At 37.1% G+C, this 27,573-nt stretch overlaps 1 long non-coding RNA gene across 3 annotated transcripts in view; it reads left to right on the top strand.

The window, feature by feature from the left end:
- Window positions 1-690: 690 nt before the first annotated feature.
- The window catches only part of LOC309654095, a 92,574-nt gene continuing 65,691 nt past the window's right edge, over window positions 691-27,573 (top strand). For all 3 annotated transcript variants that reach the window (XR_014259832.1, XR_014259833.1, XR_014259834.1), the window contains exon 1: window positions 691-869. This is a non-coding gene — a long non-coding RNA (uncharacterized lncRNA). The remainder of the gene's footprint in view (window positions 870-27,573) is intronic.

The following is a 27,573-nucleotide window of genomic DNA, read 5'->3' as shown; positions in this document are numbered from 1 at the left end:
TTGCACTGTTTGAATGTACCACACTTTGTTTATCCATTCATCTATTTCTCTCTTGATTGTCTTTGTCCCTTGTGAAATACCAGTTGACTGCATTTCTGTGCCTCTCCTTCTGGGCTGTTTCTATGGTTTAATTGATCTATGTGTCTATTCTTGAGCCAATATCATGCTCTCTTGATTACTGTAGCTTTATAGTAATTCTTGAAATCAGGAATTGTTAGCACTACAGCTATGCTGTTAATCTTCTATTATTGTTTTGGCTGTTTTAGGTCTTTCTCCTTTCCACATTAACTTGATATTAGTGTGTCAATATCAAGAAAATAGCTCACTGGAATTTTGATTGGAATTGCATGGAATATATAGATACAGTTAAGAAGAATAAACATCTTAATAATATTGATTTTTCCAGTCAGTATACACAGAATAACTCTTGATTTATTTAATCTTTGGTTTCTTTTATCAGCATTTTATAGTTTTGCACATATAGTTCCTATACATATTTTGTTAGATTTATATTTAAGTACTTCATTTTTATGGTACAATATACATGGTATGTTTTTTTTTGGTTTTTAATATTAACTAGAAATTTATTTTATTTATTTTTGGCTGTGGTGGTTTTTTGTTTCTGTGCGAGGGCTTTCTCTAGTTGCGGCAAGCGGGGGCCACTCTTCATCGCGGTGCACGGGCCTCTCACTGTCGCGGCCTCTCTTGTTGCAGGGCACAGGCTCCAGACGCGCAGGCTCAGTAGTTGTGGCTCACGGGCCCAGTTGCTCCGCGGCACGTGGGATCTTCCCAGACCAGGGCTCGAACCCGTGTCCCCTGCATTGGCAGGCAGATTCTCAACCACTGCACCACCAGGGAAGCCCAACATGGTATGTTTTAATTTCAAATTTCATTGACGTATTAAATGTATGTTTGTTTATATTTATATGTACGGTATATATACAAAATACATATATATGTATGTATAGCATATACACAAAAATATATACTAAACCATGAATCCTGTGACCTTGTTATGGTCCTTTATTATTTCCATAATTTTCCAAAATTATATTTTTCTGCAGAGACAGTCATGTCATCTGCAAGTATAGACAGCTTTATTTAATCCTTTCCAAGCCAAATACTTTCTCTTTTTTTTTTTTTTTCTTGTTTTAAAGTACTAGCTAAAAATCTCAGTAAAACGGAGAGTAGAAAGAGTAAAAGAGAATATCTTTCCTTTTTTCTGGATTTTAGTGAGAAAGTTTTCAACTTCTTAACATGATATATAAATATTTTTATGTCACGTAATGCTTGTGTCTGGTTTTGGTATTATGGTAATGCTGACCTCATAGAATGAGTTTCCTCAGCTTCTGTTTTCTGGAAGAGATTGTGGTAATTGGCACCCTTTCTTTTGATTTGGTAAAATTCACCGGTGACTATCTGAACTGAAGGTGTCTTTTTTGGAAGGTTTTTGATTATTGATACAATTTTTTTTTAATAGATATGGGCCTGATCAGATTACCTGTCTCTCCTTGTGTAAGTTTTAAGCATTTGTGTCTGTGAAGAAATCATTCTGTTTCATCTAAATTATAGAGTTCTGCTTGTTGTTCTTTACTGCCTTTTTTAACATTCATGAAACAGGTCAGGATGACGTCTCTTTAATTTCTGATACTGGTAATTATTTTTTCTTTTCTTTTCTTTTTCTGTTAACCTGGCTAGAGGTTTATCAGTTTTGCTGGTCTTTTCAAAGAAGTTTTTGGTTTCATTGATTTTCTCTACTAAAGTTTTCAGTTTCAATAACTTATGCTCACATATGTATTATTTCTTTTTACTTTCTGCTTACACTAATATTAAATTGTTCTTCAGTCTCTAGTTTCCTGAGGTGGAGCTCAGATTACTGATTATAGATCTTTCTTCTTTCTGAATATATGCACTTAATTTTCCTCTCAGCACTGCTTTCTCTGTATCTACAATTTTTTTTAAATTTTTAATTCTATATAATTGCTTTTTAAAATTCCTCTTGAGACTTTTCTCTGTGATCCACATGAGCTTGAGAAAAATGTATCTTTTATTGTTGTTGAGTGGAGTAGTCTATAAATGCCAATTATATTAGTTTGATTGCTATTACTGTCCAGGTCAAGTCTATCCTTACTGATTCTGTACCTACTTGATCTATCAGTTTTTGCTTCACATATATTGAAAGCTTGATGTCAGATTCCACAACTTTAGGAGTTTTATGTCTTTTTGGAGAATTGATACTTTTATTAATATGTAATGTCCCACCTTTTCCTTGGTATTTTTAATTAAAAAAAAATTTTTTTTAACATCTTTATTGGAGTATAATTGCTCTACAATGTTGTGTTAGTTTCTGCTGTATAACAAAGTGAATCAGCTATATGTATACATATATCCCCATATCTCCTCCCTCTTGCATCTCCCTCCCACCCTCCCTATCCCACCCCTCTAGGTGGTCACAAAGCACTGAGCTGATCTCCCTGTGCTATGCGGCTGCTTCCCACCAGCTATCTATTTTACATTTGGTAGTGTATGTATGTCCATGACACTCTCTCACTTCGTCTCAGCTTACCCCCACTGGAATGGTTTTGACCCAGAAAGAATGTCACCAATAAACAGTCTCAGTATGAAACAAGATAGAGAACAACCCCTCAGGGAGCTGACTGTAAGGCTGGAGGCAAGGCCCCTCCTACACTTTTCTTCACTCCCACATGGAGCAAAAGACTCAGTTATGTGTTTATTCCAAATCTTGTAAAGCAGCACTGGCTGTAGGGGCTAACCCTGCCCTTTGTTTCCAGGTGTCCCAAGCTGATTCTTAAATCAGCTTTGTTGAAATTAATATGCCTACTCCAAAGTTTTTAGTTTAGTATTAACTTCATATGCCTTTCTTATTCCCTTTCCATTTTTTGAATTATTGGAATTTAGAATAGTTTTGAGCTTGCAGAAAAATTGAGCAGAATGTTCAGAGTTCCCATATACTCCCCCTCCCACTCCTTCCCTTGCCCTCATTATTAACATCTTGCCTTGGTGTGGTAAGCATGTTAAAATTGAACCTACATTGATACATTGTTATAAAATAAAGTCAGTTATTTTAAGGGCTCACATTCTTTGTGATCTACAGTTCTGTGGGTTTTGTCAAAGGCATGATGTTATGTACCCACCATTACCACCACATCATGTGGAATAGTTTTACTGCCCTAAAAATCCTGTCTGCTCTAGCTGTTCATCCTTCCCTCCTCCCCTCCCCAATCCCTGGCAGATTGTTCTTTTTTTCACTGTGAATGTGATAAATTCCAGATTTTCTCCAAATATATTATGGCAGATTATACTCCAATACATGGAAGGGAAGTATTATCACAGTAGTTTTTTTTCAAATATAATCAGACTGGGTTTATGCCTCTCCTACAAAGATTGATCATAATAAAGTATATTGTCTCTAACACTTGTTCACCTGAGTTTGGATTATATAAGAACTACTGAAATAGGCCACCAATCTTCCAACTCTTGTGCTAGAAAGAGCCTCTTTTTTTTTTTTTTGTCTAAACCATACTAGCCTCTAATGAATTCAGCCAATTAAAGGAACTAAAGGTTTCTTTTCTCATTGTTCCTATGATCTATATACTCTGTGTGCCTACAAGATGCCAGTATTAAGAGTTCATTCCTTGCATATTCTCTGTCCATCACCACTGCCCTATGCTATGAGGAAGTGCTTCTTCTCCACCCCTCACTTGGGTTACAGAAGGATTAGTCTGTATAACCACTTACTCTAGGCTAAGTGAGGTCTTTGAGTGCCTCATAAGGCCTCTTTAGCCATAGTTCTTGATGCTCTGGACTTATTGGCATGTTCATAGGAGTTTTTGTGGAAATGTAGTTACCTGGAAGTGCTGAGGTGTCTGTTCGCTTGTTTGAAACTTGAGTAATGTAAACACCTTGTTCTTCTGCTTAATCCCCAAGGATTGACATGGGGATGGTTCAATTTCACCTTTTAGTATATTCAGTAGACTAACGCAGCAATGTGCTGTGTTCTCCTTCAATAGTCCTTGTTGCTCCCATTTACTACCCACATGGTAAGAAAGCTGTCCTACATGTTTATCTCAAACTTACATGGAGAAATTTGAGAAGAGTCAATTAGTAGAACCATCCATAATGTCAACTACTAGTAAGGGTCTGTAGAGGCAAACATAGATACATATATCCATATCTGTCTGTCTGTCTGTCTATCTATCTATCTATCTATCTATCTATATCTCCTCTGGAAATTTTTTTCCGTGATACATTAGTTGGTGGGAACGAATTTTTCATAGAATATGTAAAGGCCATTCTGTGTGTACATGTTTGTATATATTTCATAATTTTCCATGTATATGTAGATAGAAATCTACACACCAAAGTTCTACTTCATTTATGTAATTATTAAGGTTATTTTTATAATGAAATGTTAAGATTTCAAAGAATTTTTATCTCCTAATTTTCTCCCAAATATTAATTTAATTACATAGGGGAACATGTCATCTAAATTCCTAAATAGTTATATCAATATTGATGCTAAGTTTCAATGCTTTTTTCATCAAGTGTATATATTAATAAGATGTGTGAAATTTTTTAATTCTAGTAATAGCTTTAGGTATAGATTTTTTTTTTGATTTCTATGTGTGTGGTGTGCTTTATTATATATTAGTCTCTTAAATCAAATAGAAAACAAAAAGTGGAGCTACAAACCAAAGTTACAACAGTATTAGCTTTTCTCATCGCCCGTCTATCTACTTTTGCCAGAGGTCTTTATTTCTTCATAAGGCTTTGAGCTACTGTGCAGGGTCCTTGACTCCAACCTGAAGAACTCCCTGTGGCAGGCGGGTCTGGTGGTTAAGAACTCTCTCAACTCTTGATTAACTGGGAATGTCTTGATTTCTCCCTCATTTTCGAAGGAAAGTTTTGCTAGATATAGGATTCTTGGTTGACGGTTTCTTTCCTTCAACACTTGAAGTACATTGAGCCATGCCATCTGGCCTCCGAGTCTCCTGATGAGAAATCTGCTCATGACCTTCCTGGCAAATCTTCTCTCAGCTTCATAGAACTTTCATAATGTACCTTATCGTGTCTTATGCGGCAGAACATTTTGTATAGTATCGTGAAGTCAGTTAAGTTGTAACATTATTTTGAGACCAGAATTTAAGGAAAAGGAATTGAATATTTCAAGTGTAGACATTATGAGGTCTTTAAAATTATTACAGATTTTCAAACGAGAAATAAAAAGGCCACTGAAGTATTCTACAGATTTTAATTTATAACAAAGTGAATACCAATGTCTAATAACACACGTAAAGAAAAATTTCTTTGGGATCCTTTTTCCTAAGTGTAAAGGGGCCTTGAACTCAAGAAGTGAGAAAACCCCTGTGGTTTACCCCCAGCTGTGATGCGTCCATTTCTTGCTCTGACCTCAGAGTGCACCACTGTGATGTACTTCACAGAGCCCTGTAAAAGGGGCAGCTGGGCCCAGGTTTTTGGTCCTTAGAGCCCAGGAAGCTGCTTTTGGTGACCTGACGGCCTTGGACCTACAGTTAGCTTGTTTTTTCCTTGTTTCTGCCATTTTGTTGATTTGTTTTTCTCTTTTCTCTACTCTTTTTTATTTTTCTCATTTTTCTTTCTTCTTTGCCTTCTTCTCACTTTTCTCTCTTTATCATTTCTTTTAGTTTTAAATTTCTTCTTCTCAATTTTATGGTGTTTCTTTTCCATTTCTTCTGCTTTCTTTTCTTCCTTTGTTCTTTTTCTCATTTGTATCTTAATTTTAGTTAGTATTGCTAGATTAGTACAGTTAGCATAGTCAGTACTGTTGGTATAGTTAGCATAGCTGGTGTAGTTAATACTTGATTAGCATAGTTAGTGTAGTTAGTGCTAGTTAGCGCCGTTGGTACAGTTAGCGTAGTTAGCGTTGTTAGTAGAGACAGCACACTTAGCACTGTTAGTACAGTTAGCATTGTTAGTTAGCGTACTTAGCGTTGCTAGGTAGTGCTGTCAGTCAGTGTAGTTAGCAGGTCACCATGATGCAGGGCCTTACAGCCAACTCTGCTGACAAGGAGGCTCATATTGATGGCTTTGAGATCCTCTGCACAATTGGTGAAGGCACCTTCGGTAAAGTGAAGTTGGCGCGGCACATTCTGACCGGGACACAGGTGGCTCTCAAGGTGGTTAAGAAAAGGCGTCAGAGCGTCGCAAGTGCCCAGGCACTTTTCCGGGAAGTGTGCAGTATGAAGCTCCTGAATCACCCCAATATTGTAAAACTGCTGGGGGCGATTAACACAGAGGAGGCATTTATTCTGGTGATGGAGTACCTCAGTGGGGGGGACATGTGCCAGTATTTGAAGATCCATGACCGTATGACAGAGGCGGAGGCCCGAGGCCCGTTCCAGCAGCTGCTCTCCGCCCTGCAGCACTGCCACCAGAGGGGCATCGTGCATCGGGACCTGAAGCCAGAGAACCTCGTCTTTGATTCCAACATGAATATCAAACTTACAGACTTTGGCTTCAGCAACAAGTGTGATGACTCTGGACAAATGGACACAATCTGCGGCACACCCCCTTTCTCTGCCCCGGAAATCTTCCTGGGGCAGAGCTACAGCGGCCCTGCGGTGGACGTGTGGAGCCTGGGAGTAGTGCTCTACGCCATGGTAACTGGGTGCCAGCCCTTTTGGGGAAAAGACTACCAGGAGCTGCGGAAGCAAGTCCTACAAGGGAAATACCACATCCCACCTTATCTGTCTTTGGAGATAAGGGATCTATTACAAAAAATGATTGCCCTCAACCCCAGTGACAGAGGCACCTTACCTGACCTCATGAGGCATGCTTGGTTAAACATGGGCCAGAAGGAGCCACTGCAGCCACCCTGTGAAGAGGACCTGAAGGTGACAACGGTGACGACTCCGGGCTTGACTTGCGACCAGATCCAGGATGCTGGAACAGGCAGTGTGAGCGCCAAGAAACCCCAGGTAGGGGCCTCCATCGTAACTGTGAGGCCCTTCTGTCGCGGGGACCTCAGCGGCAGTGAACTCGAGCCTTCTCCAAGCCCTGTGGTGTCCCCCCTGAAAAGCAGGTGGCTCTACCAGGGAGAAAACGTGCAGCTGCAGGAAGACCAGCAGGCGGGGCAGAAGACCGGTGAGTCTGCCTGTCCCCCACCCAGCCTGCAGTCGAGGACTGCCACCCCCAGCCCAGCCCCCCAGTGTGGCACTGGGACATCCCCCTCCACCAGCAGCAGGATTGGAGCCCCAGAGGGAACCAGCTGCCCCCCGGGTGTGTCCAACACTGGAGGGTCCTCCCACACTGGGCAGCCTGAGAGTGTGTCCTCATCCACTCCCTCTGGCCACAGCCAGAAAAAGCAAGGGGTGGCTAGGAGAATCTGGAACTTTGTTTTGAAACATCTTTGTTGCAAGCTGCCCAGCATGCGGCGTCATAATAAAGTGAGCCCATGTGAACCCCATGCATGACCGAGGCAGGAAGGTCAGGCCGCCGCGCTCCCTGGGGCCCGGTGCAGGGGAAGATGAGGGTGTTCTCTGCGCGGCCTTCAGAAGCATCGTATCCAAGACCCTGGCCAGCTCAGAGGATGGTCCGGAGCAGCCCGGGCGACCGAAGGCGAGGCCACCGTGGCTGCAGGTCTGCCCCTCAACCCCCACCTGGGTGAAACTTCAGAGACTGGACTGTCATTCCTGGGTCACGTCTCCCCTCCCCCACTCTTCTGTCTTCCGTGTTGGTGGGGGAGGGGGATAGTTCTTGTTCCAAGGACTCCTTGGTTCTTCCAATTCTAGTTAATAAACTTGATGCTCGGGCTTCCCTGGTGGCGCAGTGGTTGAGAATCTGCCCGCCAATGCAGGGGACACGGGTTCGAGCCCTGGTCTGGGAAGATCCCATGTGCCGCGGAGCAGCTGGGCCCGTGAGCCACAATTACTGAGCCTGTGCATCTGGAGCCTGTGCTCCGCAACAAGAGAGGCCGCGACAGTGAGAGGCCCGCGCACCGCGATGAAGAGTGGCCCCCGCTTGCCACAACTAGAGAAAGCCCTAGCACAGAAACTAAGACCCAACACAGCCATAAATAAATAAATAAATACTTTAAAACAAAAAAAACTTGATGCTCCAGAAAGATGTATCACACCCTGCTTTGCATCTGCTGTGATGTATAGCGCTCAAGGAGACACCTAGAAAGACAGAAGCTGAGAGATTGGGGTGTGGATGCAAAAATAGAGTTACTAGGAATGGGAGAAGTACAATTTAAACGCAATTAGTGGGGCGCACACTTCCACTCCAGCACAACGCAGTGCTTTACATGTTTACATGGCCCCAAGGTATTATAGGACACATTCCCATTAGCTCTGTTGCTTCTGGGCCGTGCTCAGGAACTAGGTCAATACAGATGCTCCTGGGTGGGGATCCAGCGTCCACGTTGCTCAGTTCCATCCTTTTCCATAAGCCCGAGCTCACCCCCAGCCTCCTCCCCACAAACAGGTGGAGGTCGGCTCACGACTCTCACAATCCTCAGGTTCTTCCAACCTGCTTTCATCCTTGGGGAAAACCAGCCCGTCGTTGGCTTGTCTTTCCCAAAGTTATCATCCTCTTTATTTCTAACGTGGAACACCTACCTCTTTATTCAATTTCAGATTTTATAAAATACTGGAAAAGTCTTTGGCTTTAAGCTGCTTTTTTCTGCTTTCCTACAACAAATGTCCATTGAGAAAGAAAACAGAAAATCATTACCTAATTGAAATTGTAGGAGCAAATATATGTAGAAAAAATATATATACCTTAATCCTGTCCCATTTGTATAGGTATTTCTGATCAGTGCCATTTGTATAGCTTCACTATTAATTGTCAATTCCTTTGGGGTAACCTGGAGTCCCTACTGAAATGCAAACATTCTCTGAGAAAACAGCACTGCTATTACCACTTAACTATGCTTTAAGGTACATTAATTTGTCAGCTTTGTTGGTCTGACCACTGACAGTCACTAGACTGCAGCTCGTTAAGATTGGTTATAAAATGTGTTTTGCTGGAGGGCGGGGGAGAGGAAGTTTCTGAGCCCAGTTGATATTCTCAGACGAATTCACAGTGTGGTCTTGGGGGCTGTTCCTGTCTCTGGAATAGAAGCGGCCAGAGAGTGAAGAATTACAAGAACATTTACTTCCTTCATTTCCTCTTTAGTTCTAAATATATCTCAATTTCCAAAAATAAAAGGCTATGTAATATATTTCCAGTTTTTCTTTATTAATAGGATCAGTAAATAATTAATAAAAGCAAATTAAAAGTGAACTTGTCACAAAGGGAACAATCCTTCGTCTGACATTAGTGAACAGCCTGGTTTTTAATATAAAATATTTTATAAAGGCAAATTATGCTGAGTTGCACTCAGGGTAATTAACTTTTCAGATGCAGTAGCTTTAAACTATTTATGTTGCTTGAAAATAATCACTTGTAAGCAATTTGTTTCAATTTTATAAACTAGGGCCAGTTATTATAGGTATTACAGAAGCAGTAATTGCTATTCAGCAGGGTGACGCTTTGCTCTGTCCTCTCAGCGACTCCTGGTTGGAGATACGGGGGCCCAGGACGACGGTAGGGAATTTGTAGCTGCTTTGCTTTTAACATCATTGTGTGAAGGCTGCAAGAGACTAGCTTATAAACTACGAGAGTCAGGCAAAGAGTTTGAACCTACACTATAAAATCCTGTAGTTCTACCCTCTTTACAATATCTGGCAAATCATTCATTTCACTAGGTTTATAGAGAGCCATTTAGTAAAATGAAATGGGTATCCTATGGGTAAAGATTTAATGTCTAGTGCAATCTAGGGCATTATAGTGCTACCTTCCAGCTCTTCTCTCCCAGTGTCTTATACTGGAGGTAGTGATGTGCACATATCTATTCATAGTTCCTCATTCCAATGAACTGTAAGGTCTTGAAATTGAAGGCATGACTTAGCAAAACTTTTTTCAAGGAGCAGGCACACAGCATATGAGTGCTGATTACATTTCATAATTAAATTCATTTTTTTTCTAATATAAACATTGAATTTCTCCTTAGCTGTCATACTAAGAAGGCCTTGCAACTCACAAGATTTGACAAATAACTCACCTCGTTGATTACATATTTATTTGCGTATTACTTTTTACCTGATATGAGAAAGAACACAGCTAAATACAGTTGTACTGGGAGTTTTGTACACATGTGGAGGGATGAAAGAGAAAGGGTGTCGCTAACAATGGATTCTGACAGCAAGAGGGAGGCAGGAGGTCCTTAAGGACAATCCCTATTATTAGTTAGTGGTGGAGCTGAGGGGGGTCTGTATTCCAGTGATGTTTGTTTTTGTTCTGTTTTTATCCTCATAATTGTGTATCTGAGCAGCAACCCCCTGATTGGTTTTGTATTGGTTATTAATTATTTACTAATTATTAATTATTAATACAACCTCTGTATATATTTTGTAAAATTTATCTATATTTTATAAAACATATTTTATGTTATTTATTAGATAAAACTTTTTGTAATCTTGTAAAAAACATTAGCAAGGGTTAAAATGATCATCCAATTTTTTTTCTCTATAGTAAATATAACAGGGACTTTTGGAAGAAAGAACCATTTTAATGTGTGTAATCTTCCTAAACTGTATATGTGGGAATCCATATGAAAATGCCAGGCTGGCCAAACTTACTAGATACATAAATACATACTCGTTAAAATGTTGAATGATGGTTCAAAATCATGGCTCAGTTTGGAACCATGACTAGAAAGAGCTAGGAGAATGGCAGTTAGATAAATACTTAGTATTTCTAAAGGGATGTGGGGCACAGTACCTCTTAAACATGGCATGCCCAAGAGTCACATGAAAAGGAATTGTAGTAAAGGGGTTTTGACTTTTCAGTTCTCATTCAAGATTATAAACCAACTCTGGAATCATATGTGAACCATACCTAATCCTTGCTTGTTGCTCAACCTATTGTGTCTAACTCTGAGAAGCAGATTTCAGAGGGACAAAGGGAAAGAAGTTTGCAACACTAGGCCTATGAATTAAGCCCTGCTTAGTTCTCCTCTTTGATTTTACTGTGTACTGATATAGTATACGTCAAAGCGTTTTATATAATCTGCACACCAAATAATTCACACTGAAATGTAGTTATGGCACTAAAAATATCTTGCCAAAAGCCATTCTCCACAGAAGAGGAGTGAATGTGTGTTCCCAAACTTAACTTAAAGTGATAACCTTATAAAATCCTTTGAATATCGGATGTGACTGGTGTGTAAACTAGATAGTGTCCTATTCAAAGATGCTTCAGGGTGTTTCCTGAAATAGATGTACTTATTTGGATTGGCTGTATTTTCTGTCACTCCCTGTCTGAATTACAGGAAGCGCTTCATCGTTAGGTGACCTGATTTGACCCCAGTTCCTCTCCCACAACTTCTCTATATGGTAGCCAGAATTGTCATTAACAAACAGAAGTTCAGTCTTTCTAAATTAGCTCCCATTTCACTCTGAATATAAACCAAACTCTTCAAAGTGACTTAAAAGCCCCACATGATTACCCCTCCCTTAGTTCTCAGACATCTCACATCACTGAGATGCAGCGGGAGCTCCGGTTCACCTTCTGCTTCTCCGGTGACACTAGCTTCATAGCTTTCTCCAAACATACCAGACAAGTTCCACATTTAGGATTTTGCTCTGACTCTGAATGGGTCAATTTTCCCCAGATATCTTCATGGGTGAAGTCCCTCACTTCTTCAAATTTTTGGCTCAACTATCACCAAAAGGAGGTCTACCCATACCAGCCTAAGTAAAAGTATAATCCACCCCCAGGCCCCGCCTACAATTGAAAACCCTTTCCTTGTTCTTTCATTCCATAAGGCTCATTGCCTTTTAATGTAAAATATCATTTATGTGTCCATGTTTATCATTATCTGCTGCCCCGTCGCTTCTAGAATATAAGCTCCACAAAGGCAGGCATCTTTGTTTGATTCACTAAAGTATCTTTGGAAAGTGAAATAAAACCTGGCTCATTGTGGGCCATCAATACATTTTTTTTTTTTAAGTTGAATTAAATGAAAAGGAGACAGGAACAAATCACGTTTTGGCCTACATGTAAATGATAGCATTAAATTGTCAGTTGTCCTTGGAAACAATTGGAGAAAAGTTAGAAAATCTTTTTTTTCCCCCCTTTAAAAATCAGCAAATTGTATAGAATTGAGAATTGACCTTGGAGCAATTTAGAATCCATGTGTTGTTTGAATTTTGACTAAGCAATGTCTTTAAGTTCACCAGATTAATCAAGCAAACAAACCTGAGTCTAAATGCAGACTTCCTTACGAAGTAGATATTAAATGATCTTGCAAGTATAGGAGGGAACTGCTCCCAGGAGTGGGGTTGACCGGTGTCAGAAGCTAATAAAGGTTTGAATATTAAAATAAATAGAATTAAATTAAATTCAGCATTAATGATCATGAACAATGAAGTAAGTTTCCAATGCTATATATCAGAAAGACCTTCATAAGAAAAAATGTCATTTGATTAGTTTCAATAAGCTTTATTATGCTCAACAAATCAAGGGATGATCTACTTAATTTTTCATATTAAAAGTTTGTAATTTTCATCTAGTTTAATGTTCACAGGCTTTCAGAATTTTTGTTCACTTGATATTTTTTAATTAAATCCTTAGGTTGTGAAGTTTTTCCCTTCAAGTAAAATCTTCCTTGCATTTTACAAATAAAAGTTACCTGTTGCAATATTCAAATAACATATATTATGCCTCTGCTCCATCAGCATATTGACAGATTTGCTGCTGAGACATAATGGGTTGTTCTCTTGGTTAAGTCTTAAACTATACTGAGTATTACATATGAAACACTGCAAGTAGTGATTTGATAGAATGTCCTCACCTTCTTTTTCCTGTCCTTTCTTTATGTTTCATTATGAGGAATTGAAATATAACCCTAAGCAAGACCCCGTTGCAAAATCATTCCTTTCCCTTTTGAGTAATGATTTTCTGGTAGTGAAAATGTGAAATAATGAAAAGGTTAGAATATGCTTTAATTCATTCTTGCAAAGGTTATGATTACATCATTATTTGGGTCAAAATCAAATCATTGCTTCCATTCTTCATATGTTAGACAGATTAGTGTCAGATAAGTACAGCATAGTATTTGTGTCAACACTTAAGGATAATATGTTATTGTAAACCTTTATTAATCTTAATGACTTTCAAATGTACCTCGTGCTTGAATATTTATTTCTTTAAATGTCAACTCACCTTTTAAGCTATTGCTCATGTAAAACAAAAAGCAATCTACCTAGACTCAGGAAATGTTTCTCATGTGGCTGTTTAAACATAGCAACCAGGATGTAAAGAGTTTGAAAATCAATTACATGCTTTCAGAATCTAATCAGCAACACTTGATTGGAAGTATCAACCCACAAGTACAGAAAAAGGAAATCGCTTCAATAAACGTCACTGATATTTCCTAGCATTTTGTACTTCGGTACCAACAGGAAACTAAGAAATGTTGCTAGGATGTTAGCGTCAAATGTTTCAGCCTTCATGACCATTCATTTTCAATATATTTAATTCATTCAAACAAGTAAGGATTAGCATCATAGTAAACTGTCACCAGTCTATGAATAAGCAAGTACACCTATGTCTCTTACCCCCCTGGGACAATTACACCCTCTACATGGGTCTGTATTATTATCTCTGAAACTTTCCAGTTGCATTACTGTCACCCATGTGCTTGAAAATCCAGGTTTACTGTCAAACCATAATAATACAAAGAGATTTAATCTTTTGAACTGTAAACTATATTAAATCTAATAATAGGCATGAAGAAAAAAATCCACACCACATGTCAATTAAAACTTCCTAATTTGAACATATGTATGGTACACTTCTATTAAATTTTTGTTTGTTTTCTCAAAGGATTATTATGTTCTGTATACTTAAATCTAAAATGTTGCTATCTCACAGTCTTAATAAATAATACTCTATGGCTCCTTATTAACTTTAAATGATTTTTAAATTTTAAAACTGATTAAATGTTTAATTTTATTTTTATTACTATTTTTTATCCTGGAGGGACACTTGAGAAACTGGTCAAGTCTCAGAAAATCTCTATGTTAAAAAAAAAAATCTCTATAGAACACTATACATAAGAATGATTAGTAATTGTAGATATCATAGCCTGCAAATAATTTTCAGTGATCTTTTAATTAGACAACATTTTCCTCTAGGTCTGTGTATTTTGGCCAACGCATAAATTCTAGTTTTATATTTAGTTTTCTCTTCTCTTCCCACAAAGAACACCGACTCTAATGAAAATTATTAATGTAGGAATAGGAAATTGCAGCTTCTTCCTCCCTTTTTTCGTTAAAAAAGCTCTGCTCGATACTGTTTCTTTATCTAACTAGGCCTAAATATAACAAATTACTACTATACGATATTCTAGTGAGGTATGTTTTCTGGCATATAACATGTAAAATAGTAGGGCTTTTTGGCTTGATGTAGTTCAGTGATTTAAGTTGAATAAAGAAAAGGTGGATATATTTTCTGGAAAAATAAATATATAAAAAGCAGATACTAGAGGGGAGTTAACACTTAGAAACAGAGAAAACCACAGGGTAAAAGGTGAGTTTCTCATTTGTTTTGCTTTTAGCCTGAGACTACTCCAGAGTTACATCTGACAGGGAGGCTAAAGCTTCAATAGAAATCAGCCTCATTCTTGTGGAGAACTAGAAGACAGAGTTCAGGGCAGTCATAGCTTCTGGAATCTGAAGGTGAAAATGGCAGAAAGTACAGAGTTAGGGAGGAGAAGCCCCAAACTCTGTGTATAAATTTTACCCAAATATCTGACTGACCCCTGAACCAGACAAGCATGGGACTGACTTCAAAAAAGCCAGCTACAGCTCAAAGAAGAGAACGTAAATTTAGCTGCCTCCCGTTTCAAAGCAACCATTCAAAGCAAATGGATTTCAAAGCAACCATTTTAACTACTCATCACATCACAATATTCTTCTTCTTCTCTCAAAGTCACATTTTGAGGCTGAGAAGATTCAGAGAAAGGAACCCTTCTTAATCATATACTTGTATTTAAAGGAAGGGGGAAAAAACTGCACAATTTTGTTGGTCAGATCTTCCAGTTGGCTTACAATAAGTCTTAAGACTTATTGATATTCACTCTATCTCTGATTCCCAAACAGCAATAGGAGGATTTCAAGATTTCATTTTACAGCATGACTTTTGTATTTAGTTTCTGTAAACTCCAAAAATCTTATGCTTGAAGAAAAAATATTTTCTCCAGGGTCTGGTGGAGACTTGTGCAACTGGATAATGTCATGACAAATGACTGTTAAGTGGACTAGTTTCTGCAACCCTTTTTCATCTTCAAAGCACTCAGCAAAATCTGCTTTATTTTAGTGTTATTAAAGGACTTCAGAAAACATTTCAGAAGAGCTGAAAATAACACCTGTCAAGCTGAATTGGGGGATGGGGATATCTGGATAGATTCTCTAGACAGATGATCCTGAAGAAGTTGTCTGTGCTGGAGCCCTGGAATCCTCAGAGTTCACAGAGGTGACTCACCAGTCCTTCCTAGTGAAAGCTAACAGTTTATGCCTGACAGAGAACACTGTAGTAGCCTGTCTCACAAGGGCAACAGGTGACCACCTTTCCTCGAGAGATTCATTTCTTCTCCCGTGGGTCACAGGCTGGGAATTAACATTAAATTGCAACCTAATCCAACTGGAATGTGTTGATAAGAAAGAGCATACACACTTATAGAGGAGATATAAGAATTAGCTTATATTAGCAGGAGTTGAAGGAATGACCCAGGGATTGCACTTTGGGGGTACTTGCTGAGTAGGCCAGAATATAAGACTGCATAAGCAAGAATTCTCAGGACATGAGGATTGAACACTCAGGCAAGGGCCCCAGAAAATAGAGCTATCTCAACACTCTAGAAGAATGAAGAAAGAAATGTCCCATGTTGAGCAACAGACATAGCTGAGTTGCCATGACAGAATAAAGAGGCTACAGGAAGAGAGAAAGCTGGATAGAATAAATTACGTGAGTCCAGAAAACCTACCAGAGGAGAGGTTTTCAGGAGGAGCCAGAATACATACCATTCGCCAGGGCCATCCAAACTGCATTGATGAGCGGCATCGGCAACACAACAGGTTAAGTGGTAGCGCTCTTGCGTAAGGCTGAGTTGATGACAAGGGAGGCAGTAACAAACTTGGAATTGTTAATCTATGGATCTCAAAATAACAGGAGTGACCTCCAATGTCAGAAAAGCAGCTAAGGTTCATGTGACCTAAAGGTGGTGGTAAAGATAGTGAGCATCGTGTTCCAAAGGGCAAAAGAGACAGGCAGCCAGCTTGGGTGCTGTTAACGTCTGCAGCAAGAAAATGGCACGCATGGCGGAGCAGAAAGAGAACAGTAGTCACTCCAGGAAAAAGTCATAATTCTCTACTCAGTTTCTGGAACTGTGTCTATTTGAAGATCCATAGCTCATATATTGGTGAAGAGCCAGATAGCTAGAACAAAGGGTTTTTTGCAACAATGCAGTCAGTACATATGACAAGGATTTCTTCAGTTCTTCCGCAGAGAGACATATGGCCTTTTCCTTAGGTGACAGTAAATTAAGGAGAGAGCTACAGTTTGATTCTGAAGGCTGTCTGCTGGCAGAATTCCCTTAAGAGGCTAATTAGCTATGGCCCACCCATATTATAGAGGGTAATCCGTTTTACTCAAAGTTTACCGATTTAAAGGTTAATCTCATCTAAAAAATACCCTCAGAGAAACATCTAGAATAATATTTGACCAAATATCTGGTTGCCGTGGCCTAACTAAATTGATACAGAAAAGTAACTATTCCTTTATGTAATATTTTTTCTGTCTTCATTTTCTCCTTCCTCTTCTCTCTGTTCTCTTCTTTCTCCTTCTCCTTCTTCTTAATATCCTTATGCCTTTGTTTGTGTAGAAAGGAGATTAAGAGGTAATAACCAAGAAAGATACATGCAAACACTAATCAACTGCATTCTTATGGTAACCTATAAAGATCAAACTGTGAGAAATCATGATTATTATAAAATAGTGTTATTAATCATGACACAGAGGTTTTGTGTGAAATGAATATTTTGATTTTATATTTTTCACATGCTGATTCTTAATTTACTTCCCAATTAACTTACAAAGTTTTTCAGTTTTTGACGGCAACGATGATTTTTTTTTTAAAAAGTGTTACTCATAGTTTTCCTGACAGCAATATGCAAGAAAAATGCTATGTTTGATAAGTCTGAAACTTACTTAAAAGATTGCAATCTTTACTTCTGTGTTCTCTGTTAAATGTCAGCTATGTTTGGCCATTTACTTAGAGCTAAAATGAGTAGTCAGTTAACCTGATAAGATATAATTCACAGTGCATTTTTCAAGATGATCTGAGGGAGAGTCAGGTGAGGTCCCCAAAGCAAGTTGTGCATTCCATCCTGTTGTTTCATATACTGAGAACTGTTGTTTCGTGAAGAAAAATTCAATCTACGCTTTTTATTATTTAGTTTTCTTGTTATGTAAAGACATGCAATAATATTTAGAAAGGGCTAATTTCTACCTCATGCACTTCTTTGGAAAAGAAGAAGTATGGAATGACAAAACCCTAAACTTTTAGCTAGTTGGCATGACTTACTGATGGGAAAATTTTGATACATTCATTTAACTAAGAAGTATTTTTTGTGTATACTATATCAGGTCAGGCACTGTGCTATACAATGAAATTATGGTAAATATAAGGTACATTGTGTGCTTCCTCTTAAAGCTTGTAGACTATGGAAAAGAGATAGAAATAAAAATGTCAAAACCATTATTATAGAATGGGAAGTACGGGGTGTTATTCCCTGGGCCCCTAATGAAGAGTCAGGGAGCTTGATTTATTCAAGTATAATGGAATATTTAGAAGACAGGAAAAAATATTCCTGTATCAATTGGTAGAGAAGTCACTAGTATTTTTGTGTCTAGGAGAAAATGCAAACTATCTTTTGGATTACCATTCTTTTTCAGACTTTTCCATGGCCTGGCCCCTTCTCAGTGATGCTGACTGAAAGGGATTAGGGATCTTTTTGCCCCAGAAAAAGTTACAACAGTGGTGGCAATAGCTAGAACAGATAGTGTTGCATCCTGTTGCAGATACTCCTTGAGAGGAGGGGATGATGTTATCACAGATTATGAACCTGGTATCTTCTCTTTGGACGAAAAACATGATTAGAACCTCTTTCTAGATTGTCCAGAATGAAGTCCACTCACATTAAAGGCTCCAAAGACCTCAGAGGGGAACTCACGAGGAAGCAAGAGGGCATCTTTATTTGAGATCCAGAAATATCTCCAGGACCTGTTGGTTTGTCTAGATTATTCCTCTGTGGTTATGTTTTGAGTCTTTGCAGCACCAGGCACCCAGGCACAGTGGCAGACCCCCAAAACAGAGACTGGATGTGACTGTGCATAAGAGTTCTAGCCTTGGACAATAAGCGTGAGCCTTTGTGGGACCCTAGAGAATCTTTCCAGGAATATGACTCACTAGATGAATCATCAAAATAGAGACCAAGATTCACTAGAGTGTGCTAGACATTTTTTTTCCAGTTAAGGTTTATTGGAACTCTGTGGTCTAATTTACAATGCTCCAATCTTCCAGCAGTCAAGGAAAATTTTTGCAGCTGATATTTTTGTAATTTGGAGCTTCCGGCAAAGGGAGGCAGCTTCCATCCAGACGTGCCCCTTGGGGTTTTGGACTCCCTGGGGTTTTAATGACCCTGACATAACTAGTAGGTACGCTGCTTTTATTTTTTGTTTTGTTTCTGTTGTTTTGGTTGTTGTTTTGTTTTGAAGACAAGGTGTTAGAAACCACAAACACTTTTTTGTTTAATTTTTGTTGAAAGAGGGTAAGATTTAACTGGGTTGGACATATACACTATCCACTGGGGTGGGAAAAATTACTTTAAAGTTTTTTAATATAATATATATATATATATATACATATGTATAGATATATAGACACATACATACTACTGTATTTGAGGGAGATCTGATTATTGTTATAGTAACCTCTAAATACCTGATCAAGTATTTCAAAATGATTTGCTCAGTGGTCTGTTTAAAATTGTAATTTGAGTTTTTCTTTATAATGAAAATTCCCTGTAAATATTTCCTCTATGTCTGTATTTAGAAAGTGTTATTTTTGAAAATTAATTATACACGAGTAGACCTGTATGTTTATGTTACCTGAAAGATTGATTATAGTAGGTCTATCTATACATTAGACTAAGCATTGAGGGGATGAATATCCTTGTCTGAAGTTTCCAAATCACATCAAAGAAATAGAGCAAAAAATATATATGTAATTAACAATGATACAAAAATATTGGTCACTTTTTACATTTCATAAAGAATCATGGCTACAGATGATTTTAAAGTATTATTACTATTTTTAATTTCAGGCAGTTTTTTTTTTATTGGAGTATAGTTAATTTACAGTGTTGTGTGAGTTACAAGTGTAGCAAAGTAACATTTTTTTTGTAATACAGTTTATTACAAAATATTGAGTATCGTTCTTTGTACTATACATAGGTCCTTGTTGTTTATCTATCTTATATATAGTAGTATGTATATGTTACTCCCAACTTCATAATTTATTCCTCCCCCCCACATTTCCCCTTTGGTAACCATAAGTTTGTTTTCCCCTTTGGTAACCATAAGTTTGTTTTCTTTATCTGTGAGTTGGTTTCTGTTTGGTAAATCAGTTCATGTGTATCATTTTTTCTTTTTTTAAGTTCCACACTCTAGTGATATCATATGGTATTTGTCTTTCTCTGTCTGACTTAACTTCACTTAGTATGATTAACTCTAGTTCCATCCATGTTGCTGAAAATGGCATTATTTCATCTTTTTCATGTCTGAGTAGTGTTCCGTTTTATATATATATATATATATATATATATATATATATGTGTGTGTGTATATGTATATATGTATATATATATACATACATACATATATATATATACACATATATATATATATATACACACACACATATATATATTTATACCACATCTTCTTTGTCCATTCATCTGTCGATAGATATTCAGGCTGCTTCCATGTCCTGGCTACTGTAAATAGTGCTGCAGTGAACACTGGGGTGCATGCATCTTTTTGAATTATGGTTTTCTCCAGATATGTGCCCAGAAGTGGGATTGCTGGATCATATGGTAGTTCTATTTTTAGTTGTTTAAGGAACCTCCATACTGTTCTGCATAGTGGCTGTACCATTTTACATTCCCACCAACCGTGTAAGAGGGTTCCCTTTTCTCCACACCCTCTCCAGCATTTATTGTTTGTAGACCTTTTGATTATGGCCATTCTCACTGGTGCGAGGTGGTTCCTCATTGTAGTTTTGATTTACCTTTCTCTAATAATTAGCGATTTGAGCATCTTTTCATGTGCCTGTTGGCCATCTCTATGTCTTCTTGGGAGAAATGTCTATTTAGATCTTCTGCAATTTTTTTCATTGAGTTTTTCTTTTTATATTGAGCTGTGTAAGCTGTTTGTATATTTTAGAGTTTAATCCCTCATGGGTTACATCGTTTGCAAATATTTTCTCCCATTCTGTAGGCTCTTTTCGTTTTGTTTATGGTTTCCTTTGCTGTGCAAAAGATTTTCAGTTTAACTAAGTCCCATTTGTTTACTTTTGTTTCTATTTTCATTGCTCTAGGAGGTGGTTCCAAAAAGATTTTGCTACAATTTATGTCAAAGTGTCTTCTGCCTATGTTTTCCTCTAGGAGTTTTATAGTATCCATTCTTACATTTAGGTCTTTAACTCATTTTAAGATTATTTTTGCGTATGATGTTAAAGAATGTTCAATTTCATTCTTTTACATGTAGCTGTCCAGTTTTCCCAGCACCACTTATTGAAGAGGCTGTCTTTTCTCTACTGCATATTCTTGCCTTTGTTGTCATAGATTAATTGACCATAGGTGGCTGGGTCTACTTCGGGGCTCTCTTTCCTGTTCCATTGATCTATATTTCTGTTTTGTGCCAGTACCATGTTGTTTTCATGACTGTAACTTTGTAGTATGGTCTGAAGTCAGGAAGTCTGTTACCTCCAGCTCCGTTTTTCTTTCTTAAAGTTGGTGTGGCTAATAGGGGTCTTTGTGTTTTCATACAAATTAAAAAATTTTTTGTTCTAGTTCTGTGAAAAATGCCATTGGTCATTTGATAGGGATTGCGTCGAATCTGTGGATTGTCTTGGGTCATATGATCATTTTAACAATATTGATTCTTCCAGTCCAAGAACATGGTATATCATTCCAACTGTTTGTGTCATGTTTAATTTCTTTAATCAGCATCTTATGGTGTTCAGAGTACAGTTCTTTTGTCTCCTTAGGTAAGTTTGTTCTTAGGTATTTCATTTCTTTTGATGTGATGGTAAATAGGATTGTTTCCTTAATTTTTCTTTCTGATCTTTTGTTGGCTTTAAGTGGGCTTTAAGGCTTCAGTTCCCCCCTATACTCCTCGTCTAACCACACACCTGGGGGGGCCTTCAGGCAGATTTTTTTAAAGCTATTTGAATGTATATTCAAGGGCAGCAACAAATCTCTCATCCTTGGATTTAATACATCTTTTTATTGCATTATAGATGAATTTACTTTACAAGATAGTTACTTACCTTTGCTGTGATAGATTCACCAGTTCTTTTATAATAAGTTTGGTTCAGCTCAGCATCTAAATTCTACAAAATTAGTCTTGCTCATGTCCATTTAGATGAGCGCCTGATTAAAGTACAATGGCAGTCTGACTTCTTAATATAAACCTTTACATTTTTTTATAGGAAAGTTTTACACAGTTTAACACAATAAAATTTGATGCCATTCAAACACTATATATTTGTCTTAGTTTATGTTTTCATTATGATGTGCTTGAGTTCTAAGGTTTGTGTAAGTGTATAAAGATTTCTAGTAGCATTTTCCCCAGAATAGTATTTTAATTTTTATAAGGAACTTGAAAATTAATAGTTAGTATATGAGGAGAAACATGTGAAGAATAAAGAGGTGAATAAAGATGAAAAATTAAAAATTGAGGATAATAATGAGGATGTGAACTAAAACACTGGCTGCATTGTCTTCTATGAATAATTTTCCAGACTTTACTGAGTATATCCATGTTTTCTCATTCTTCTCAAACATTGTAAGGGATTTCTTTCTTTTAAATCTCTCAGTAATTATTCTTGTTATCCTCTACTAGTGACTTATGAAAGAAATTTCTCCTGCCGTTATTTGATTTTCTCTGTTTCATTAACCTCTTCCTGTGTATTGGATCATCACATCAACATTCAAATATGCTCTAGAATCTCTTACCTCAAATAGAAAAAAAAAAAAAAAAAAAGACAGTAAAAATATTAGTTAGATCTCTGAAATAAATGTCTGGTCTAGAAAATAACTTAATGATAGGAATTCTGGCACAGACATCACCTTCTTAAGTCCAGGGAAATGTCTTTCTTTTATTTTTTCCTCCTCTAACACATTACTGTGCATTGTCTTATTGGAACAAGCTACTAAATCTCTCCAACCCTTCAACGTGTCATTGAATTCATATTCTGCAACTTCCTGTCCCAATAATGTTAATCTCACCATTTCTTTTATCCCTTGTTTGATTATCTAGAAAGTAAAGATAATATCTGTAGCAGACATAAGTGGTTGCCTACTTGACTTTCAATCTCCCTACTTGGTTATTTTGTTCATGTTTTTAATTCTCTCCCATAGGACTCACTGTTAAATCCTGCGTACTCTAAGCTGATCATTAAAATCTTATTCTCTTTGCCAGTGATAGATGTAGGGATGATTATGAAACTTTGATCCTACCCTAAAGATAAAAAATATATTTTAATCATGGTTAAATTTGTATTCATCTTCATTTACATTTGGAGAAGTCTGCTGGAAAGAGTCTGGGGAAAGTTTCCCCTTTAAAAAAGAAAACTCACGCAAGAAGAGTTACCCACATTTTCTACTACACGTTCTCATGCTTACACACAGAGTCATAACCATTTTACTCTCATGAAGGGAGGAAGGCTGAGAACAAAGGTGCTGAGGAGGGCAGGTCAGAAAATAACGAAAAGAGCTGGGTTCTTGATGACATCATTCAGCCACTGAATTAAACAACCCTGGGGGTGCCTGACCTTTAGAGTCTTTGCTATATGAGGTAATAAATTTTTCTTACTGAATTGGGATTTTCTATTTTTTTCAGGCAAAAGAATCTTATATAGTGTAGTACTTACCCACAAGTCTGGTGAGATGATTTAATAAGTTAATTCACATATACCACATAGCAGAGAGCTTGGGACATAAAATACTTAAAAATGGAAATTATTACAATTGAATTTTCCCCTCTTCCTCTCCTTCTTCTCCTTCTTCTTCTCATAGTATTAGTATTAGTAATAATTAGTACTGTTTTATTTTACGATTTCATGCGGTCTAAGTAAATTTAATTTCCCCAATAGCAGTACCATGCATCTTTATGAAAGAAAACAAGAAACACTATCAAGCAATTAGATAAACACATAACATTTTCTGTAGTTTAAGAATCATCTTTTGGCTTACAAGATTTTCAAATGTAGGGGATTTTAAATGCCTCCTCCGTTCTTCATTACCTGCTGAGTTATCCATGACCTAAATATATGCCTCATCCTTATATTTTTACCATTAGACTCATATGCCTCCTTCAGGGGTGATGCATTCTACTCAATAATGACAGATAATGATATAAAATTTAAGCAAATAGTAATGTTATAAATGGACCTTAATCATTTCAAATCTTATGTTTCTCACTCAGAAAGGACCAAGCTTTCCAAAATAGTAGTGGACCAGATGGAAGAAATGTAATATTCAAAGGCAAATCTATATACGTTACTTCAGATATATCAAGTAAAGGTAAAAATGGATATTTGTTTCTGAAGAGAGATGAAACACCTTGCTAATTTTCATTAAGTACTTAGTCTTAATGAATTTCACTTAAATCATACGTAATTTTTAAATAGATCTTTATTGGAGTATAGTTGCTTCACAATACTGTGTTAGTTTCTGCTGTACAACAAAGTGAATCAGCCATATGCATACATATATCCCCATATCCCTCTTGAGCCTCCCTCCCATCCTCCCTATCCCACCCCTCTAGGTCATCGCAAAGCACCGAGCTGATCTCCCTGTGCTGTGCTGCTTCTTCCCACTAGCAAACTGTTTTACATTTGGTAGTGTATGTATGTCAATGCTACTCTCAGTTCGCCCCAGCTTTCCCTTCCACCCCAATATCCTCAAGTCCATTCTCTATGTCTACATCTTTATTCCTGCCCTGCCACTAGGTTCATCAGTACCATTTTTTTTTTTTTTTAGATTGCATATATGGAATCTATTCCATATATGCGTTAGCATACGTATTTTTTTCCTTTTTCTGACTTACTTCACTCTGTATGACAGACTCTAGGTCCATCCACCTCACTACAAATAACTCAGTTTCGTTTCTTTTTATGACTGAGTAATATTCCATTGTCTATAGGTGCCACATCTTCTTTATCCATCTAGGTTAGTTCTATGTCCTGGTTATTGTAAATAGTGCTGCAGTGAACACTGTGGTACATGTCTCTTTTTTGAATTATGCTTTTCTCAGGGTATATGCCCAGTAGTGGGATTGCTGGGTCATATGGTAGTTCTATTTTTAGTTTTTTAAGGAACCTCCACACTGTTCTCCATAGTTGTATCAACTTACATTCCCACCAACAGTGCAGGAGGGTTCCCTTTTCAGCACACCCTTTCCAGCATTTATTGTTTCTAGATTTTTTGATAATGGCCATTCTGACCGGTGTGAGGTATCACCTCACTGTAGTTTTGACTCGCATTTCTCTAATAATTAGTGATGTTGAGCATCTTTTCGTGTGCCTCTTGGCCATCTGTATGTCTTCTGGGACCTAATTAAACTTAAAAGCTTTTGCACAGCAAAGGAAACCATAAATAAGATGAAAAGACAACCCTCAGAATGGGAGAAAATATTTGCCAATGAAACAATAGATAAAGGATCAATCTCCTAAATATACAAACAGCCCGTGCAGCTCAATATCAAAAAAAACAAACAATCCAATTAAAAAATGGGCGGAAGACGTAAATAGACATTTCACCAAAGACATAAGTAATTTTTTGATTGACTTGAATGCCAGCTTTATATTCAGAGTGGTCAAGTTCAAATAATTTTTGGGAGAACTGAGCACACATGCAACAAAATGTGAGGACATTAATCGAAATTTAAGGACTATAAACTTTCCAAATAACTCTAACAGAAAATCAGTGAAAAAATTTAAGCAATATATAATAGTGACAAAGCTGTTGCTTCAGTCTTCTTGTAAATTAAATAGAAATAACACCGATAAGTAAATTTTCTTATGTGGGTTTAATAAAAAATGGTTCTTGAAAACTAAAAAAGAGAAAAATTAAGTACATAATTACATTGGAGTCAAAGTACATTTTATTGTTGTTGTTGTGATAACAGTTGCTAATTTTCAACAATACAGGAATTGTTGCCTAACTATAGTTTTCTTTGTTCCAAATAGATTTTTCAAAGTAAAAATATGACATAAATTTTGCCCATAAGATGATTAGACAAAACTGGCATTGGGATGGAAAGTCATGTGTTTCAAGACCCTTCACACCAAGAGATATTTAGGCATTATTACTTAGATTAATTGAGCTTTTATTAAAGCTAATTTTCTAGTATTCACACTTCAAAATACAGATGGAAATAAAATATATAGTTCTCAATTTGGCAGGAGTGTACTATACAATTTATAATAAAGTTGATTTATATTAATTGCTAGAAAATTTATGGGCAACAGATTTATTTTAATGGAGTCATTTATGGTCCTAATTTGTTTTATTGATATTAGGATCTGGACATCTTGCTGTTTTAAAAAGATAGTCAAGCACAGGGAGATCAGCTCCGTGCTTTGTGACCACCTAGAGGGGTGGGATAGGGACGGGGGAAGGGAGAGGCAAGAGGGAGGGCATCTGGGGCTATATGTATATGTATAGCTGATTCACTTTGATATACAGCAGAAACTAACACAACACTGTAAAGGAATTATACTCCAATAAAGATGTTAAAAAAAAAAAGTTAAGAAACAGCAAATTAAAAATGGATGATTTTTTTAATCCATTTACAATTAAATAGTACATTTTGTTTTCTTTTCTTTTTTCTCCTTATGATTGTTGTTTTTCATTGTCGCCCCTATGTCCTTATGCTAATAAATAAAGTTGGTTTCTGCTAAATACAGTATTGAAAATCAAGAAGGAAATACACTATTCTCTTATTCTCCTTTAATTTGAAAATATGTGTATTGGCACCACTATACTGCTTTCAGTTAACGTTAATTTGTGTGCACTTTACATTTTTTTATCAGTCTTGCTAAGGGTTTCTCTTAGTTTCCTGTTGCTGCTGTAACAAATTAACACAATCTTAGTGACTTAAAACACCACAAATTTATTATTTTACAGTTCTGGAGATCACAGTTCAAAATAGGTCTAACTAAGCTACAGTTAAAATGTTTACAGGACCCCATGCCTTCTGCACATTCTGGGAATCCAGTTTCTTGCCTTTCTCAGCTTCTAGAGGCTCTCCCCAATCCTCAGCTACTGGCCCCCTTCCATACTTACAGCCTGAAATGAAATCATTCTCACTTTGCTTCCACTGTCACATCTCCTTTTCTGACTCCGACACTTCTGCTTCCCTCGTCTACTCTTTTTCAAAATAAGGACCTTTGTGATTACACTGGCTCACCAGGGTAATTCAGGAAACGCTATGGAGATCCTGACTTAACTGCATCTGCAATGTCTCTTTGCCATGTAAGGGAACATATTCCCAGGTTCTGGGAAATAACACTTATACAACTTGGGAGGGGGTATTATTCTACTACTACAGAGTTTATCAATTTTATTAAACTTTCAAAGATTAACGCTTATGGCTTTGTTATTTTTCTCTATTTTATATCTTTGATCTTTGTTCTCATCATTCTACTTTTTGTCCTTCTTCTTCCTCTGGGTTTTAAATTTTCCCTTTTCCTTTTTAGAATCTTGAGATGGAGGCTTAGCTGATTGATTTTTTAAACTTTCATATTTAAATGATAAAGTATATCCAAAGACTGTTTTGCCTCCATCATATAAGTTTTGATAAGGTACATTTCTATTTCCATACTGTCAATAATATATTTTAAATTCCCATTGCATTTTTTTAAACAAGTGTTCATTTAGACACGTACTGCTAATTCTCAAACACATAAGATTATCTCATTATTCTTCGCGAAAGCATTTATTCATTTATGTATGTTCACAGAACATATGATCCTTTGTGACTTATTGAGACTTGTTTTATAGCCCCAAAGACTATGTATTTTAGCTGCCAGATGTAGTATTCTATAAATTTCTGTTAGGTAAGTTAGATAATAATATAGTTTAAAACTTTTATATCTAGAAGAGATACAGCAGA

Source organism: Balaenoptera physalus (assembly GCF_965194825.1).
Source record: "Balaenoptera physalus genome assembly, contig: HAP1_SCAFFOLD_1937, whole genome shotgun sequence".
NCBI lineage: Eukaryota > Metazoa > Chordata > Mammalia > Artiodactyla > Balaenopteridae > Balaenoptera > Balaenoptera physalus.
Note: the sequence above shows the minus strand (reverse complement) of the source record. Positions and strands in the feature narration are given on the sequence as shown.